Genomic DNA, 21666 nt, shown 5'->3' with positions numbered 1-21666 from the left:
GTAAAGTTGTGTCATAGCTGATTTGGAAGGATTGGTATTCCTGGTCGTCTAGACACAATAGTTACAACAGCTGATGTTTGCATGTTTTATAATTGTGTATGCATAATTTGTCTAATATTTACTTCAAGGTTATAGGTTTGTGAAAGTAAAAAATGTCAATGTTCTGAGGACCAATAAAAAAAGTTTTGTGTTAGGTATTACCAAGTGCTTGATTTAATATTTATTTTAAAGGGAACTTTTCCTAAATTTTGGCAGATATCCAAGTTTTTCATTAAACACTTATATTGATACATGTAAACACTGGATCTAAAAAGCTCCAGTAAAAAAAGAAAACAATTAAAGAAAGATAAAAAGTAACTCCTACAGGGCTCAAACCACTGACCCCTGAAGTAAAAGCCTCACACTAAGACCACTTGTCCGTCCATGTTGATACAATGAGTGATGTATTTTACACTTTATATAAGCAATCCTCATCGTGTCACAAAATATTACGACAACAACAGAACTCTACAAATTATTCAATCGTCGAGTGTTGCAGCAGATAGTTGCAACGCTTTAAAATTTTCAAGTTTTTAAATCGTCAAAAGTTGCATATAATGGATATTTTAGAGCATGGTAAATGTTCAGTATTACTGTTTCCTCACAAATATCATAACTATAACAAAAGTTTGCGAATCTTAAACTTATTTTTTTTAATTTAGTCAATTTACCAAAACTGGAAAAGGTCCCTTGAATATTGAACAGTTATCTGAGCTCCAGGAAAGATCATATACTCAAGGTACTTTTCCCTATTAACAATTATTCAAGTGATATTTTACCCACTGACTTTCGCTCTAAAAGGTGTTCTCTGTAATGAACATTCTCAAAGCCACATTAAAACAAGGGCTGTTAGTAAAACATGCATGCCCCCCATTTGGGCTGTCAGTTGTAGTGGCAGTCATTGTGTGAATACGTTTTTTGTCACTGTGAACTTGACCTTTGACTTAGTGACCTGAAAATCAATAGGAGTCATCTGCCAGACATGATCAATGTACCTATGAAGTTTCATAATCCTAGCTGTTTGCATTCTTGAGTTACCATCCGGAAACCATTTTACTATTTTGAGTCACCGTGACCTTGACATTTGACCAAGTGACCTGAAAATCAATAGGGGTCATCTGCAAGTCATTATCAATGTACCTATGAAGTTTCATGATCCTAGGCGTAAGCATTCTTAATTCATCATCTGGAAATCATTTTACTGTTTCAACTCACTGTGACCTTGACCTTTGACTTAGTGACCTGACAATCAATAGGGGTCATCTGCCAGTCATGATTAATCTACCTATGAAGTTTCATGATCCTAGGCCTAAGATTTCTTGAGTTATCTAACATCCGGAAACCATCTGGTGGACAGACCGACCAAGCAAAACAATATACCCCCTCTTCTTTGAAGGGGGGCATAAAAAGTGGGCTTGTAAATGTAACGGTACTTTATAATAATAAGTGTGCTGTCTATAAATATGGATATTATTGTCATAAAAAAATAGAAGTTTTCCAGTATATTAGATTGTTTCCGAATGTATTTACTAAACTTTACCCCTTTATGATTCTCTGTTCAATTATTTAGTCATCTACCGTTAAAAAATGTTGTTTACCTGTGCATTTTTTTTGTATTTTTATTGAAATGTTTATGATAATAATGTTTATGGTATTTGATAACAGTTGCTATGACACTAGTTTTCAATGAATAAAACTCAAAGAACATTAACAAATATTTATTATTAATCAGGAAGTACAATATATTAACTGGGCATGGTATTATAATTCATATGACAATTTATATCTTACATGATAGTATGTGTAATAATAAGTTTCATAGACTCACTGAACACCATCACATGTAAAATCAATTAAAAGTTCCAGAAACAATTGAGCAATTAAGAATTTCATTTTTTTTTTAAAGAGAAACCAGTTCCTCATGATTATTGCTTATGTCCCTCTGAATGGCATATCTTTCCCTTGATGCCATAAACATCTCCTCCCGAGTTTTATTACGCTGTTGCTTCATTCTTCACATGTTGCTGCAAGCAGATAAATTTACTAGTTTATACATTTAACAGAACTAAATATTAAATACACAACATATGACACTATGGTCATAATAAGTTAGCATGCCTACATGACCTGGTTTTGTTTCTGAAAGTTGTTTTTTGTATTGCAAAATTAACCTAGCTTTCTGAACTTAAACTCAACATTTGTGTGTGACACTAATGCTCTACATTCCAATTTCTTTTTTAAGTACATGGATGTCGAAAGAATTAAATAAAAAATACCTTGACACACAAGTTCATACCCTGGTAAATAGGTTACCGGTAATAAAGTTAAATGAAAAAATGCAGCAATACTTTATCCCCATAAAACAGAGTACAAATGTACAATGAAAAACAAGAGCACCGCATAACAGGTGTGAACGCTCGGCTACGGGTGCATTTTTTAACGAATAAAAGCTTGTCAGAATTATTTTAAGGTCCTTCACCTTTGACCTAGTGACCTAAATATGGGTGAGGCGTGTAGAACTCGTCAAGGTGGAGCTGCATATTAAGTTTCAAAGTTATAGGTGGAAGCACTTTGATTTTATGGCCAAAGTTCAATACATTGACAAAATGTTAAGGTTTGAGCATGACACGGACGACACAACACGCTGGCTATGACAATACCTTGGGTTTTCTCCGAAAACAGCCCATCTTTAAATTGAAAACATAAATTGTTACATTTTCATTGTATGAAATAATTAGCAGTCAGCTTTACTATAATCTATAGAAAAAATAAATAATTACTATTTGTTGCTTCTGCCTTCAGTTTTATGTTTTAATGTAGCTGAGTGACACAACTTCTGTTTGAGTTTTGTCAACCGTGTTCTCTGTCCATTCAATTTTGGTCCTTCAGCCAGTAATAACATTTTCTTTTCTGGAAAAACAAAGAAATGAAAACTGCATTTGTGATCTTTACATGTAACACAGTTTTGCAGAGAAAGCAATATAAATCAATGTTGATTATTTACATCTTGTGAATCAACACTATAATAAATTATTGTGGACAATGATATTTATTTAATGCTTTCCGGTGGTTTATAGAGAAATATCGGTGGATTAAAACGGATAATTTCACTATTTCAAACAATAAAAATTATCAGTGAGAATTATAGATAATTTTCATTGCTTAATGTTTTGTTAGTCCAAATAATTAGACGTAAATCGACCTCATATTTATAGGAGTATGTTTTTTTGTGCGATGTTTGCCTTAGCTGACAGAACGCGCGAAAATTACGTCATGCAATTTTTCAGACTGTGTCACTATTTTTTTCGGTTACAAAATACGTATATTTAAGTAGTCGTATTTTATGTATGTTGCATTTACGATTTCGTTGATGAAACGGAGTTTATGTAAAATCGTAAACGACTACATTAATCTCGATACATAATTTACGATCGTATAAAAATACGTAATTATTGATGAAACGGCCCCCTGATTTGTTGGTATCTTTCCTATCTATCTGTTTAGTCATCATTTTTGTAGGAAAACATAAAACTTTTGAAGTATTTTGGATATTTATCATTAAATAAATATGCTTAAAGACTAAAAAACACAAAAATACTGTTTCAAAATGAATATTTTCAGAGTTATTGGTGTTTACACAGCATGTGTAGCTGAGTTTACTTAATTTTTACCTAAACTTAATTTTTCCCTAAAAAAATCTAAAATTCACATGTTTTTAACCAAAATACAACGTCTATGTTATAAATATTTTTAAATAAGCATAACTTACTTAAGTTTTATCAGAAATATGTCATAATTACCAAAATAAGGGGGTGACCGAAATTATAGGGTTGGATGAATAGATAGGAAAAAAGGTTATTATATTAAAATTGTTGGAATATTGATGACACCTATAACACTAAGTATTTCATGATATATATTCCCTTTAGAAAACTTTTATCTTTTTGACACCATAAACTATTTCAAATTATACAAAAAGATAATTGATGAAAATAAATGAAAAATAAATCCGCGAGCAATACTTTTTACTCATGAATTAAGTAGTCATAAAGATGGCGCTGTTGACCGATACTTTGTTGTTTATGCATTACTTGTTACTTTAGCAGTTCACACGGTGTTAACCAGTCCCTTACCCTTTAATAACATCAGTATAGAACACTAATGCGCTTTTTCTGAGTTGCTGATTTTTACCCAGCTTTTCATCTTTAATGACTATTTCATAAACATAACACCATCAGACACGATTGAATACATTCAAATATTTAAGTGGTTGATTTGAGAGAAATCCTCTGAACTACGGCCACATCACTGCGTCTGTGCACAGCGAAAATAATATACATGTAAATTGTAACACTGTTCAGTTGAAGGAATTCCAGACTACTCTCTGCATGTTCAAACGACACATAGACACATATTATAGTGTTGCCTAGTTACAATTACGCATTAATATCTATCTTGCATAATTTCAGGGTGGGTCTCTACTCGGTCACTAAATCGTCAGGGGCAGACTTAATTGACTATCGATGAACACAGTTTTGATTTCAAGCTGAGAAAAAACACTACTGAAATAGTAGTATCTCGATAAGAGGGAAATGGTAACAGGGCTTAACACTAACTTTTTTTTCAACTAGCCCATTCGGGCTAGTAAATGCAGAACCTACTAGCCCTGACAAATCTTTCATGTGCCCTGACCCAAGTATCATCAAAACCTTTATATTTATCATTCAACTTGTATTTTCTTGTGCGTGGAGATGCGCAATTATGATTCAATCATTCTCTTTAGCTTGCCTTACTAATGCTAATGAATTCAATATTCATCTACTTAAGACATCTATTTGTAATCTTCACGCCATTTCGGGAGAAAGTTCCTTGTTTTTTTCCCTAATACTTTCTCTTTCTTTCCTCCTTTCCTTTTCTTTTCTTATCCGAGGAACCCCCATCCCCACCCGTAAAGCCAAATTTAAACAACTACATGAAACGTTAAAACTTTTTATTTACATAGATTGCCGCGGTTGCCGTCTGACAACAAATGGTATGTGAATCTTAGGTGTCGCAAAATAACGTGTTACGGTAGTAGTAACAATTGTACAGGGTTAACTCTCTACCAAAAGCCGGGATGGACCATTAATATTAGTTTTGCTAATTGAATTGCGTAAAAAAGATTGTCAAAACACTTCTAATAGATCAAACAAATTAAAATGATTTAAAATTGATAAATGACTAATAATTTTACAGTAACTTTGTGTTAATGTCGAGTTGTATACCTTCATCGATCCCGGACGATCAGGGCAATCCCGGCTTTTAGTTTAAAACGTATTTTTATCGAGAAAACACGTCACTTCCAGGAAACCAATCAAAAACCGTATCTAGCGGAATTCCGTTTAAAAATAGGTACTGACGTGTTTTACCAGGAAAACCGCCGGGGAAATTCTGAATTGTCGGCCTCTTTTTGACTGCAATCAGGGGGGTCCAAATCTATTTCAAGTTACGATCCGTTTTTTGTCTCCGACTTCACTCTGGGATTTAATTGTCATCTGATCATACTGTATTAAGATTTTTGCATCTTTGAAAAGCTTATTTTAAACGCAGTTTATTGATATAGGACACATAATCCCGCCCAAAATACACACGACCGGTCGGGCATGTTCCTGGGACATTGGCTAGCCCGGACCTAGGTACAGGCAGTGAATGTCGTTCGGACGTGCCTTAGTGTTAAGCCCTGTGGTTTAATTACAGGTGTATCTAACCCTCATGTTTGCTATACTTGGTCAGGACCTCTTGAAATTGTTTCTGCTAACCCTTGTCAAATAAAAACGCACTTTTTACCAAAACACACATTTAGCGCACTTAAAAGTGCGTTAATTGTGTGTTTTTTGTTAATATGTGCGTTTTCAGTGTTCAAAAGTGCATTTAAGTGAGCTTTTTGTGCATTTTGCTTTTCAAGTGCGTTATTTTAGTGAAAAAGTGCGTTTTTTGTGTGTTTTCTTCATCTGTAAGTGCGCTTTTGAGTGTAGATGTGAGCAAAATGTGTGTTTTTTATCTAAGAAGTGCGTCTTTTATTTAGGAAGTGCGTCTTTTATCTAAGAAGTGTGTTTTAAGGTTTACAGATGTGGGCTTTTTCTCACAAAAGTGCGTTTTTCCATTTTGATGTGCGTCTTTTTTAAGCATAAGTTAGTCTTTTATTTCATAAGTGCGTTTTAATCATATGATCTGTTTTAAAAGGATGTATCTAAAAAGACACATGTTTAACACACTTCTTAAAAAGTGCATCTTTAACAACCGTTTAGCAAATGTTGTACAGAAATTGAACAAGAAACAAAATTGTTGCAGGCTCTAACAATTTATTTACAACAAATGATTAAACATAGACATATATCTCAGTAACCTGTAATAATATAAGGGGCAGTTTGAATAATTACTGGTTGTCCATATTAACCTGTTTAATGGTTACATACTTTATCATACAATTTCAATGCATACCTATTGCTTACGTTTTAATCTCAAACATTTCTAAAAATTTCCACCTAAATCAGACTGTGTGTAACTAATTAAAAATATTGAAAGTGTCAAAAGTATTATGTGGGCTTGATAGTATCAATTATATTTCCTCAACATAAGTATTTGAACTTTCTTATACTGATATTTATACCCTAATACAATTAATGTCTACCACATTGACCATAAACATACATTTTAAAAGGCAATTAAAATAATATTTATACTATTAATATTATTTGCTAAAACCATTCAGCATGTTATATTTAAATATTTACAATTAAATATATTGTGTTAAGGGTGCTGTGTATTATTCAATAAATATTTTGGTGTTGAAATTACTGCCTTATCAGTATTTCTCAAATTATGCAATTTTTGGCTTAGCATGACACAGCATGGTATCAGATAAGAGAATAGCCAGTCCCTATCAGTCCTCCATCTAAGCCTAACTAAGGGGTGTTGATATACTTTTGATTTGTTCAGGCACCATCTATTTGAGAACCACAGATAGGAAGTTATTTTTGAAAACAAGCAGCATCAGCAACTGACTTTAGAAGCTAGAATTAAGACTTATTATTCTAGTGTAAAATGTCTTGAAATACTTTCAGCATGAAGTATTGTGTGATGAAAAAAAAGTGTATTTACTACAATGTGTAAATCAACAATAAAGGAGATTAAAAGTGGGTGGTTAAAGACATATAAAGTGATATGGTCTAGTTCAACAACTGCCTGTATTTTTGGAATACTGAAGAACAGTCTTTTGTAACAGGTTCGTATTTTCAATTCTGCATCCCTTTTTTATTTAGTTTATTGAATTAGTTATGATCATTATCATATTTATGTATTGTCACTGGGAAATGTAAATGGATGAGTAAATGTAATGCAATTTTAAACAAGAGTTCCGCGGTCGGAGATGACCGCATTGAAGCCGGATTTTTGATTTAAATGACAGGAAAGTACCTTTCGTGTTTTTGTCAATGCAATACTTAAATTACTGAAATATTGTTCAAAGGTCAAAATGAAATGTAAGTACTTTTCAAGGCATGAGCAAACCTTGTGTTATGTTTTGAATGCATGCATATACATGAACAACAATAACATTTAAGGTCACAAATATGAACTTGAATTGACAATTAGGAAAGTTTGATCTCAACTTTAACATTTTTACATTCAAGGTCACAGTGACCTTGACCTTCAAATGAATGACCTTGAAATGTCCAGTGGTTACTTACTAGTTCTGGCCAACCTTCATGTCAAGTTTCAAGACTCTAGGTCCAAGCATACCAAAGTTATAACAACTTTAACATTTTTACATTCAAGGTCACAGTGACCTTGACCTTCAAATGAATGACCTTGAAATGTCCAGTGGTTACTTACTAGTTCTGGCCAACCTTCATGTCAAGTTTCAAGACTCTAGGTCCAAGCATACCAAAGTTATAACAACTTTAACATTTTTATATTGAAGGTCACAGTGACCTTCACCTTCAAATGAATGACCTTGAAATGACCAGTGGTCATCTGTTAATCCTGGCCAACCTTCATGTCAAGTTTGAAGACTCTAGGTCCAAGCATACCAAAGTTATACCATGAAATAAGAACTTTAACATTTTTACATTCAAGGTCACAGTGACCTTGACCTTCAAATGAATGACCTTGAAATGACCAGTGGTTACTAACTAGTTATGGCCAACCTTCATGTCAAGTTTCAAGACTCTAGGTCCAAGCATACCAAAGTTATAACAACTTTAACATTTTTTATATTGAAGGTCACAGTGACCTTGACCTTCAAATGAATGACCTTGAAATGACCAGTGGTCATCTGTTAATCCTGGCCAACCTTCATGTCAAGTTTGAAGACTCTAGGTCCAAGCATACCAAAGTTATACCATGAAATAAGAACTTTAACATTTTTACATTCAAGGTCACAGTGACCTTGACCTTCAAATGAATGACCTTGAAATGACCAGTGGTTACTAACTAGTTATGGCCAACCTTCTTGTCAAGTTTCAAGACTCTAGGTCCAAGCATACCAAAGTTATAACAACTTTAACATTTTTTATATTGAAGGTCACAGTGACCTTGACCTTCAAATGAATGACCTTGAAATGACCAGTGGTCATCTGTTAATCCTGGCCAACCTTCATGTCAAGTTTGAAGACTCTAGGTCCAAGCATACCAAAGTTATACCATGAAATAAGAACTTTAACATTTTCGAGCACGCCGCCACCCCGCCACCCCGCCACCCCGCCCGCCCGCCCGCCCGCCCGCCCGACAACATCAATCTATAAGCCGAGATTTTTTCGAAAAAAATCCGGCTAATAAAAACAACACCTTTTGAATTATAATGGCTGTATTTTATGGTTATTGTCATCTTTAAGTTATTTATACCTATTTTTGGTCATTAATGAACAGATTTTTCCCCCATATTAAATGAGAACTTTTAAATTAAAAGGTTAAACCCCATGGAAAGAATGTGCATCATCGCATCGCCTGCCAAAAAAGGGAGCAAAAGAGAGACTACCTGATGTATGGACTTGAATACCAGGTTTTACCCTGCACAAGCTGGCCGGCATGAGGAGAACAGGAGTGGGAAAACCGCGCCCTCTCCTTGACCAAGAAAAGCTGGATTTGTTTAGAGGTAAAACTATACAGGGTACTGGTTATTGCATTTTAAAGGTGTCGCACTTCCGACCAGTCCACACAGCAAAATGAGACCACGTATCTTGGTACATTTTCGAACAGTATTTTCTATCAAACGTATTTATTTATGAAAAGCGTTAAGTCACATGTGATCAGGGGTTTAAAATTGCAAAATAAACAACCAAAAACAACAAGCAAACAAACTAGTTTTGATTTAAATTTATAATTTTTATAGCAACAAGATTACAATAACAGCAATATTCAACACTTACATTATAAAATATCTTTCAGGACCTGATCAAATAAGATCATGCACGAGACGCATCGCGCAAAGGCCATGACAGTATAATAGTTGCAAAGAAATTTGACCGGCTGGTGGCAGACTTGGAGAGAAAGATGAGAGCTGCACTCCGCTGCCTCAAAGAAATGCTGAAAGGCCTTGATTGATATGCATCTTTCTTATGTATATAGCTGTTCGTGTGTATATACTGTACATGTTATTATAGTATGCTATTAATTTTTGTTTATTTATAATCAAATTATGTTTATATTTATTTCATCAAATTGCCATTGATATTTAAATACTCATGTATGTTAAAAAATGTTGGTGTACATTAAAGTATAAAATTGAATTATCTTGTAATTATTAAAATACACAAATATATATGTTTATATAATTATTGGTTTTTATTGCATATCTGAATTAAAAAAACTTTTAACAGCATATAATTGAATCAACTGTTAAGGCAAAAGATGCACCTTTAACGCACATGTGTGCTTTTTGTGAGTGCGTTTTTTGCTGCCATTTATGTGCATTAATTGTGCGTTTTGTGTGGGTTATAACTGCGCTTAACGTGCGTTAAATGTGCGCTTTTTGTGAGTTAAATGTGCGCTTTTTAAATAAAAAAGCGCACATTTAACTCACAAAAAGCGCACATTTAACGCACTTAAAAGCGCACATTTTACACACATAAATGGCTGTCAAAAACGCACTTAAAAAAAGCGCACGTTTAACGCACATTTAACGCACATAAAAGCGCACTTTAACACACATGTGCGCTTTTATGTGGGTTATAACTGCGCTTTTTGTGAGTTAAATGTGCGCTTTTTAAATAAAAAAAGCGCACATTTAACTCACAAAAAGCGCACATTTAACGCACTTAAAAGCGCACATTTTACACACATAAATGGTAGTCAAAAACGCACTTATATAAAAAGCGCACGTTTAACGCACATAAAAGCGCACATTGAACACACTTATAAAAAGCACACGTTTAACGCACATAAAGCGCACATTTATCCACAAAAAGCGCACCTTTTCTTGTTTGTTTGTTTTTGTTAAAAACTCACTAGGTAAGAAAAAGCGCACAAAAAACGCAGTGCCAATACCCCCACGTTTAACGCACGCAAAACGTACGTAAAACGTACATTTCACACACTTTTTTGAGAAGGGAATTTACCAGTTTGTTAATTTTAAATCAGTTATATTTTATCCATTTTATGTTTATAGATCAATGAAACAACTATGCAATTTCTGTATTGTATTTGACATTTGTCGAGATTCAGTAAATAAATTGCGAATTAAAACGTGTATAATTAACTTGCAACGGGATCATGAGTGGAAACAGCATAATAGCCGTAACATATCTATGAAACTCGCTCTTATGCGTGCTTTCTCATTTTGCATATTTAATAAACTTTTCAAACAGAAAATACAGAGCCGCATCAGTGCACATACTATGTTTGATAATTTATTCGTTTGTTGGATATTGTTTGCTGTTTTAAACACATATTAGGTCATATCGCGGAGATTTAGTTAACCTTACCATGTGTTCATGGGCGAACTCACGTATTCAAGTGCTCTTACGACTATGTGCTCATACCTACTTTCGGGAATCATCATGACATTATTGCCTTACTTAACGAACAAACATGTCTAAGCTTATTGAATTGGAGAAATAAATAATCAAAAGAGAAAAATTATATGTTCATGCACATGGGCATGTGAAATCAGGTCTGTACACATATAGAATCATTAACTTAGGAAAAGAAACAACGAAATATAAAGTTTGGTATGATATACATGTGAAATTAAAGAGCATGGTGTAATTAAAGAGCATGTCAAGTTTTGAATTCATATGCTGAAAAGTAATGTTATTAGTCCAGGGATCATATTTTTTTCGGTTTTGTCGGTCCTAGACCGATTGGGGTCATGAAAGACCGATTGAAAATCCCAAACAGTCGGTCCGATTCTGTTTGCTATTAAAATTCCCATGTCATGAAATCGATTACACAGTGTACATGCTAACTCACCCTAATGACATTCTTATCTCGATTAGGTGTGATAAACCATTCGCTGCAGTCTCTAAACCGGTCAGGACCATTTTTTTGCACGTCAGACCAAGAATCAAAAACTTGTGAACAGCGGATTAAAGACGCATCCGAAAAGACGCGTCCGAATGCACGCGCTGTAACTAAGCAATAAACATGCCGATACATTTTCCACCAGCGTAATAATCCGGTGAATGAAAGTCGCGGATCTGATCGACAGAACAGCCGAAAGTTATTTTTATGGGCGGAACTTCACATAAAATAGTACACAAGAAAAATAATATACATTGAATAAATCTTTAGTAAAACCGTGTTAGAATGCAAATAATTCGTGTACTTTATACTTTGTTGTTGAATAACTCACGACCGGAAAATTAGATGCGTGGTTTCAATTTCTTCGCTCTCGTGATTAAATCCCTACGCATCTTAACTATCGTACGTGGGTAATTTGACAACAAATTATTTCTTAATTATTTGGTTTGTTGTTGTCAGTAGCTAACCTACGCACAAACATTTGTTTGGTCAGTTCATGTTTGTAAGATATTATCGAGTCGACAACAATTTAAAACATCGGTATAGACTTCAGGGGCGTACCTAGGCATACGGCAGTACGCACGTGCGTATAATTCAGTTTCAAACTTGAAAAAATGAAAACTCGAAAAATGCAATAAAAAGTGAGGGCTTAGGGGGGTTAGGGGTATAATTATGTAAACAAGAGGTCCACTTTTAGAAAATAACAGTGGGTTCAAAACACAACACAGTCTTAACTCCAAACATACGAAGATAAGTATTTTTTCCCTGATGAGGGGTAGTAATCACTAGACTCTACTCTACGACTGTGTTGTCGCCCTTCAATTTTTTTGTGAAGCAATATTCGGACACGGGTACCAGATTATGTTTACATGGCACAAATTTTCAAAAATGTCGGCGAACGCTCCGCTTTATCCAGATGTTTTAGAGATAGCGTCAGCGAAACATGAGATGATACTCAGAAGCTAGCTCTTTTGACAGATAAGTGGGAAAATGTCCACAGCTTTACATTTCCCTTAAGATATGTCGATTAAGACTCGATTTATAGATCTACCCGTTCTTGAATTTGAAATGTATTTCTGAAATCTAGCATTTCTATGAATTTTCACATTTCTGGACGTTCAAATCATGATAAAATGATAGGCAATGTCCAAATTATTTTTTCATTGAAATTATTGTAGGTATATTTATTTGAAATTGTTCTTCACTATTTAGTTTATATACATATATAGCTATATTAAAAATCAATGACGTACTGAAGTACTTGCCCCTGTAGCGCAATCGATTAGCTGGTCGTCATTTTGTCCCATTTTTGACCTGAAGGGCAGTGGTTCGAACCCCACAAGAACCTTTCACTTTACTTTTTTTTCTTCTAATATAACCATTTCCTAGTTTATTTTTTATTTCAGTAGAAAAATATAATTATCTTAACTTTATACCAAAACTAGCTCAAACACTTAAACTTTTAATTAAGGTTTATTTTAAGTTAATCCTGAATCGCGGTGCATGATTGCGACTAATTTTAAGTGTGCAATGGGTAGATTTGACCCCGCTGAAACACTTGAAGAGAGCATAGCTTTTGCGAGTGAGCAGCTATACCCCAGCATCAGAAAATGCTTCATGCTGCTCTTCGTTATGCCTGTCTCCACCGCAACTGCAGAAAGATCGTTTTCCACAATGCGAAGGGTCAAGACGAAGGTGCAAAGAACAATGGGGACGGAACGCTTGTCTGGACTTGGACTCCTTAATGTATATAGGGAAAGAGAAATTAACGCTGAGCATGTGGTCGACATTTTTGCACAAAGAATAGATCAAAGATAAGCATTACTTTTCAGGGTGTAGTATTGCACATAAAAGTGGACCTGTGTTTTATGTGAAATTAGAGGATGTTTGTTTTTTTTAATAAATTACACATATATGGCACGCCTGAACCACAAAAAAGAGAAAAACTAAGTTTAAGTTACTTAAACTAGGTTTTTCTCTACTTAAATTCAATTTAAGTTACTTAATTCGAATTAACGCTGCTTAAAATGAATTTAAGTAGTTTTTGTGGTTCCCGCGGCGTTAACGCTAATTAAAACACCGAAAATGCATTAACGGTGCTTAATGGTAATTTTCTTACTTAAGTTGAATTAATTCAACTTAACAAGGATTTTCTCTATCAATTGTACTATTTTCAATTAAGTTGCGTTAAAATAGGTTTTTCTACTTAAAATATGTTTTTAGTTACACGAATTCAACTTTAGTAAGGAATTTTACTTAAGTTGTAAAGTCGAATTGTTTTGATTGGTCAGTTAATGATCCGGAAGACCTAAGCCAATCAGAAACGTCGTAACAAACGTAAACAGGAAAGGATATTCTTCTACCGCCATTTACAATTTTGCAATGGATCGGTTACAACGCACGCATTTACCTACAGCTGACAGTGTTCTTGAAAGAGTTTATGGATTCGTTTGTTACCATTGCAATATTTACACACTCATAAAAAAATATAAATTGTTAACTGCTGCACTAAAACAACAATTAAATTCTTAATTAGGTTTATTTTGAATCTCATCAAACAATATAGGATAATATTTTGGAAGAACGAATGACATTTAACAAATGCATACATTAGTTCTTTTAATTAATATCTAAACTGGGAATATATACTGAATATATGTCTCTGTCTAAACTATTTATTTCTAAAGGGGAAAAATCAGAACACTTAAGTTAGATATGTTTCTAAATAATATGTTAACAGTACATTTTTTTCTTTTTTTACATTTAAAATTATTTTAAAAGACAATAGTGCACTCAGACTTAAAATATCACCTGGGTAATTTCTGATATGTGTACTTTTTGGGATTGTTTACTTATAAGTTCACTGCCAATACTGAGATACTGGAGACTGTTTTTTTTCCATTTAAATACTAAAATCAAAGCCAAAATTTACATGTATAGAATATAATTAAGTTGGATTCGGTGACACGATATAATCTTTAATTTCTACCTGGGACATATAATATAGTCCCAGTTTCTACATACAAGCTGGTATGACTACTCGTATACAAGACAAGTTATTACTACAGGTAAATGCGATATGACCCGGAAATATATAGACGGGCGGATCGTTTTTGATGTTTATTGCATAGTTACTGACTGTCAGCAAAATTTGATGATGAAAGGGTGTTTTGAATGTTATTCCAGACTAAAACAAATTTTAGCTGACTTAAGATTCTAATCCAAATTTATAATATCTGTATTTTTTGCTCGTACCACATGGCAATCTTTTTCTTCCGACCTCGGGCCTGAATTTATTAACAAACCTGACAACCAATCAAAACGCTTGTTTCATATGCTTATTTTCGGACGCGAGTTTTGACTTAACGATAATTAATAATTCAACTTAAGTAAAAATTTTATTTCTTAAGTAATAATTAAATACAATTAACGATGCGAAAGCACTTAAATTAATTTTAAGCAGCGTTAAATGCAATTTAAGTAACTTAACGGTAATTAAAATCAATTTTTGTTGTTCGGGCGCACTTAACGAGTTAAACTAAGTTTTTCTCTGCTTAATTCATTTTTCTCACATAAATAGAAAATAACTCTTCTTAACTACTTAATGCATTTAGTAGCGTTAATTCGAATTAAGTTACTTAAATTGAGTTTAAGTAGTGAAAAACTAAGTTTAAGTTACTTAAACTTAGTTTTTCTCTTTTTTGTGGTTCAGGCGTGCCATACACATAGTCCAAACTGGTTTTTATTGATAGAGTTAAATAAAAGTTTAGCATGCTCGCTCAATACTCAGCGAGCATGCTGTTGTTTCATTCCAACAGTGTTTCTTTTACAGTTTAATTAAAAAAGAGTTTAATTTTCTGTTTACCAAATACCCCACATAAAATCAGTTTCAGCAGAAAATAATGACGGGCTTAGTTTTTTTTTCTTTTATCGGTCTTTTTAAAGCAAGAAATTGACGAATTAAATTGCCAAAACGTGGCTGAAAGATAACACCAAAACGCACCATCTGCAATGAATTTTTACAAATTTTCTAGGGGGAGGCCCCCCAAAACCCCCTAGCAGGAGGGGGGAACCCCCTCCCGCACCTACCCCCACTCGCAGTTTCGCTGCTCGGTCGTGCGTATAGTTGAAATAGCCTCAGGAACGCCCCTGGACTTACACAGATTAATAATATTGACAACGATGAAAAAAGTCTGATAAAACAGCACACGAAACAATAATGAAATACCAAATGATAAGACCAGTTGAGAAAACTCGTTCCGTTTAAATTAAAAATGCCTAAGGGAAATTTACTTGTATATGTATTATACCACCTTTATGAATGGCAAAATCAATGGTTTATATTTTAACGTAATTTGTCATGATTTCGGATACACATTTTCGGATACTTTTCCCCATTTATATATGGACCGATTGATGTTGCGGGAAAATATGATCCCTGGTTATTACCTACAAACGTTTTACCGCCTCCCAGTTTCGTGGAATGGATCAAGCTCCCCACGGGTACTACTTCCCCGTAGCCCCAATTTTTTTTCGTACTCTACATTTTTCGTACCAAATTTTTTTGTATCAATTTTTTTTTTGTACCTAAATTTTTGCTTGTAACCAAATTTTTGCTTGTTCCCAATTTTTTTTTCTTACCCACATTTTTTTTCGTAACCAAATCTTTTTTCGTAGGCATTTTTTGGGGCATTTTTGTATCCAAAATTTTTGTACGCATTTATTTTCCTACCGAAAATTTTCGTACTCACATACACAATTGTGGTGATACAGATAAACTTAAATAGATGCTTTTATATCAATCCTCTTCAAAAGCATCTTCACACCAGTACTGTCAGTACTTTGATTGTATACATATGTCAGTGTAATTTGTCCACTGGGGGATATCTTTTTCTGTCAAATGCAGACCCATGAATCCCAAGTGATGATGTGAACATAAAAGGTATTCATAGAGATTGTTCAATTTATAATATCTATTTGATTGAACAATATTTATTATATCAATTTAATAGAAATGTGTATGCTAATGATTATCTGCAGTATATATGTTTAATTGTCTTATTATCATTGTTTAAAAGTTAATAAATTTAACCATATATTTTGCCAATATTAATTTATAGTTAAATTAATGTACAATATAATTTCTTATTTCACGGGGATATACAAATAGTAGTCAAACAATCTAATGTGCATTACAATTTAAATTGGTTTTTATGTATCATATTTCCACCTTTGTCTTGTTCCACGTATCGTTGTGCTGGAAGCATAATGCCAAAGCAACAAGCATTATTTCCCTTGACAGAAACGTATGAACATAAATTACTGGCATTCAACAGACCAACACTTGAAGCATTTTGTTTCAATAACAAACATAAACCACAACATATTTTTCTTGAACCAATCATGAAATCCAAACTAGATCCTACGTAACACAACACTGATAAAAATCCATTGATACAAGATTTTAAAGTAGAAATTATATTGCACTTTTTTGCATCAATTAAATGTTCAACAACTCAACTTCACTGACTCTTAATCAGCAACATTGTTTTTTTTTGCTTGCCAACTGTCTTTCTTAACTTTCAGCATTTTCTATACATGTATGTTCCTAATCGGAAAAGAAATATTTTCATAAAACTCAGTGAATCCGATGTGATGACTGACATTTAATAGTTTATCACAAGGGTGATTATCTTGCAAAGCACGCTATGTACACTAACTTTTCATAATTATGTTCTGGACAAAAAGTATGAAAAGAAACAAAGTGACTTACCTCAAAACAATAGCGCCACTGATAAATACAATTTTGATATGGCTCTTTATTAGCCAAGGACACACAAAACACAAGTATTTTCCTTAAGCTTCATTTTTTTCATTCTAATAACATCGCAATTTTACACTTGTCTTTACCTCTAGATCTTCAATCCTTGATGTGCATTGTAAAGCAGACATAGCAACCCATGGGATTGAGATACATATTATTTGATTTCAGTTTTATATTAAAATTTAATTATCAAACCTGTAATAAAAACATTGAAATATATCGGTGGCTATGATAAAAGCACTCCCCGCTTCCTCCCGAACAAAATCAGGTAGCAATGTTGGTTAGTTGATTTCAATAAGATGATTTTTTATACGCCCGTCTATGACGGGACGTATTATGGTATACCCCGCGTCCGTCTGTCCGTCCGTCCGTCCGTCCGTCCGTCCGTCCGTCTGTTAATGTCGTACGCTACGTCAAATATCCTTTGACAGATTTTCTTCAAATTTTAACACAATCTTAATATTGATAAACCCTGATCCCCTTTCGTTTTTGACGGAATTCTGAATTGTCGTTCCAGAGTTATGGGACTTTGTTCGTCAAAATTTCGTGATTTCATTGAATGTCCTACTGTAGCTCAAATATCCTTCGATGGATTTTTTTCAAATTTCAACACAATCTTAATATTGATAAACCCTGATCCCCTTTCGTTTTTGACGGAATTCTGAATTGTCGTTCCAGAGTTATGGGACTTTGTTCGTCAAAATTTCGTGATTTCCATGCTCATGTACTTATAAAATAAACCATGTATTCAAATACAAATAAACTGAAGTAAAAAAATGATTCAAAGGGTTATTTATTACCTTACTACTTCATTGGCGAACGACGGGCGTATCATGCGCTCATGGCGCAGCTTTTATGTATACATACTTTGAGCACCTGATAAGGTGTTTTATGGCTGAACAGGTATTAACGCATTCATAGTATATGTATTCACAGAGTTGTGTTTACCTTTTGGGAAATAATTCATTCAGAGCTAATTATTTTGTCTGTTTCTAATACTCAGTTGATGTACAGAGGACACTTTGGCAAGCAAGGGGCGCAAGCATTGAAGGCAAGAGAAATAGAACCTGAGCCAGATGCTGAACATTTATGGACCTCCCTCCTGTCTAGGTGGAAGTAGCTGTTGTTGGAACAGTTATATAGTTACCAGCAGAAATGTTACTCGAGCCAAACACTTTACACTATAACGGTCCCCTCCTATTTAGGTGGAAGTGACAGTGGTTGGGATAGTTTTTTAGTGAGCAGCAGAAACGGAATACAAGCAAACACTGGACCTGAAATGACCTCTATCCTGCCAAGGTGGATTTGTTTGTTGTTGGAACAGTAGTACAGTAAGCAGCAGAAATGTAACGGAAACCAAACTCTTGACCCCACACTAACCTCAATATAAAGAAGTGAAGATTAAAAGCCAAGTCGTGTCAGGTAAGATTACATTCTTATCAATAACAGCTGCAGCCTCAGTGACATGCAGCCCAATCACAGATTGCATGCTCAACTGAGGTTAAGTTCTTAGATGTGTGCTATTGTCATCAGTCATTGTCTGCTGTCAAATGTGTGTTGCCTGTCATGTTTTGGTAACACAGGAAAAACGTTTTAAAAACTGGACATGTGTTAACAGTTTTAACCCAATTGAGAATGAATCCATATTGGATACTGTGTGTTGTAAATTTGGGTTGAACATTGTAATTATAGAGAATTATTCATTGCAATGTTGTTAGTTGCAAGTTGGTCCTTATCAAGCCTGTTATTTATCACCTGTATTAACTGGGTTATATTATTTTGAATGAGTATTTCATTTTATCCCATCATCAGATGTGCATTGTCGAAATAAACCACTGTGGAATAAATTTTCCTCTATTTCGGCAGTGCTGAAATATAGCTGTCAAGCGCGGCGGAGAATGGTCATATTACTCGGAATCAACTATAAAGCAATCATTTTTAGTAAAATCGAATCAGATTCAACAAAACAAACAATTTGATACGAAGATGTAATATATTTTTAACACATAATGCAACTCAAAAAGCAAAAAAACATTATTTACAAATATTACGTGCGCGTACTCGTGACATCATTATTAACACGTCATATGACACAATGCATGTTTTTTCACGCTAAAGCTGCAGTTGTTTATTGTGTTTTTTTCATTATTTCTTAAAAATCTGGGACGTAGATGATTATGATTATTATATGATTAACAGAAAAACAGGTTAGTAACTGATCTTTTTGTAATGTATTAGGCTCGGCACGATTAAAATAATGAAACAATGTGTGCTTAAAATAACTTTGGGATTTTCCGTTTAGTTCGATTTTCCTATTCTATTTTTGAAAAAATAATTTACAACTTAGAAAATTGATGGGATAAATCGAATACTAGGTCGGTGCCGAATAAAGCAAAGTTTATTTTGCTCGGCACAAAAATTTGAACCACTCGCCAAGGCTCGTGGTTCAGATTTTCTAAGCCTAAAATAAACTTTGCTTTATTCGGCACCGACCTAGTATTCTCTATAAATCCATAAATTTACCACCAACATGAAAGCATGTTTAAGACATGTTCATTTCTTTAGTTTATGTCTAAAATTATATGCAGTATGTATTTCAGTTTTATAAAAACATTAAGAACTTCTTAAATTTCATGAAGTGAATGGTAAATCTCAATTTACAATGTAACTTATAATTCCTGGACAAATAGAGAAGTTTGGTACATTTTAATTTTGAGTGGTCTCCCTTGGACTGGCATTACTCGTACATGTACATGTCACTTCCATTTTGTTAACCAATCTCAGAAAAATGCAAATATGCCATGAGATTGATATATCTACAGTTGTATATCCTGATCAGACAAGCATATTTAATATACCCATTTTGTGGTATAAAAAATAGTTACATAGGTTTCAACTCAAATTCCTGAATCGACTAAAATAACCCGAATGTATCCATATTCCATGCCTTTATTAGTCCTCTCAATTAAAATGTCCACATAATTTCTAAGTGAAGCTGTCAACTGCACTTCTGTATTGGTAAAACAACACTTTAAAAATACTTTTACATTATCTGGATTTTAAGAAAAGTTGCATGAAATCATCATGGATATAGCCTAAGAGCAGTGCACATACATTCATTATCGCCTCAGGCCATATACGCGTGTTCAGTGGGAATCATACCACCGCTCTTATTGGACAGTTATTGTATCAAATCTTTTAATAGTTACACTAATAGTCAAATCCAAACTTGATTCAACTTGACACAACAATGATAAAATTCCATTGATACAAGATTTTAGAGTAGAAACAATATTGCACCTTTTTGCATCAATTCGATGTTCAATAAATTAATTCTCTGATTTTTAGCTCGACTGTTTTCGTAGAAAATCCAAGGTATTGTCATAGCCAGCTCGTCGTCCGCCGTCTGCCATGCTAAAACCTTAACATTGGCTCTAAAATCAAAGTGCTTCAACCTACAACTTTGAAACTTCATATGTAAATGCATCTTGATCAGTTCTACACGCCACACCCATTTTCAGGTCACTAGGTCAAAGTTCAAGGTCACTGTAACCTCTAATATGAAACATTCACATAGGCTCTAAAATCAAAGTGCTTCCACCTACAAATTTGAAACTTCATATATACATGCACCTTGATGAGTTAAACATGCCACACTCATTTTTGGGTCACTAGGTGAAAGGTCAAGGTCACTGTGAATATAGAAAATTTGGTAAATTTTTGTGTTTAGGTCCACTTTATTCCTAAAGTATCAAAGCTATGGCTTTCATACTTGCAACACTTACTAACTATAATTTAAGGGACTGTGCTGGTAAAGTTATGTAACTCTGACTGTCATTTTGACAGAATTATGGCCCCTTTTATATTTAGAAAATTGAAAATTTGGTTTTGTGTTTTGGTCCACTTTACTCCTTAAGTATCATAGCTATTGCTTTCAGAATTGAACCACTCACTAACTATCATAAGGGGACTGTACAGGAAAAGTTGCATAGCTCTGGTTGGCATTTTGAAGGAATTATGGCCTTTTTTAGCTCACCTGATTGCTCAGGTGAGCTTTTGTGACCGGTCTATGTCCGTCGCACGTCCGTCCGTTTATCATCCGTCCGTCCACATTTGTTCGTAAACACTTTAGAGGCCACATTGATTGTCCGATCTTCATGAAACTTTGTCAGAAGATTTGTCCCAATGATATCTTGATTGAGTTGGAAACTGGGTCATGTTTGGTCAAAAACTAGGTCACTAGGTCAAAAAAAATAAAAACCTTGTAAACACTGTAGAAGTCACATTTAATGCCCAATCTTCAT

General features: G+C 34.0%; 2 protein-coding genes and 1 long non-coding RNA gene across 52 annotated transcripts in view; 2 read left to right on the top strand and 1 right to left on the bottom strand.

Annotated features, from left to right (window-relative positions):
* LOC127834542 (uncharacterized) overlaps nucleotides 1-21666 on the top strand; it is a 147882-nt gene that overhangs the window by 5036 nt on the left and 121180 nt on the right. The window contains exon 2 of one of the 2 annotated variants that reach the window (XM_052360502.1): nucleotides 18366-18784. The gene's annotated coding sequence lies outside the window, so the exon portion shown is untranslated. Of the gene's footprint in view, nucleotides 1-17669; nucleotides 18785-21666 lie in introns of those variants that run through there. The other variant, XM_052360501.1, reaches the window with a different exon arrangement.
* LOC127834539 (uncharacterized) overlaps nucleotides 1-21666 on the top strand; it is a 165488-nt gene that overhangs the window by 64095 nt on the left and 79727 nt on the right. The gene's annotated exons all lie outside the window — the stretch shown is intronic.
* The window catches only part of LOC127834545 (uncharacterized), a 30710-nt gene continuing 10786 nt past the window's right edge, over nucleotides 1743-21666 (bottom strand). Inside the window, exons 1-3 of one of the 2 annotated variants that reach the window (XR_008027986.1) lie at nucleotides 11488-11677; nucleotides 2820-2949; nucleotides 1743-2063 (exon numbers count right to left, since the gene is read on the bottom strand). This is a non-coding gene — a long non-coding RNA (uncharacterized LOC127834545). Of the gene's footprint in view, nucleotides 2064-2819; nucleotides 2950-11487; nucleotides 11678-21666 lie in introns of those variants that run through there. The other variant, XR_008027987.1, reaches the window with a different exon arrangement.

This window comes from Dreissena polymorpha, chromosome 6 (genome assembly GCF_020536995.1).
Source record: "Dreissena polymorpha isolate Duluth1 chromosome 6, UMN_Dpol_1.0, whole genome shotgun sequence".
Classification (NCBI taxonomy): domain Eukaryota; kingdom Metazoa; phylum Mollusca; class Bivalvia; order Myida; family Dreissenidae; genus Dreissena; species Dreissena polymorpha.
This window is presented reverse-complemented; position numbering and strand designations above follow the sequence as displayed.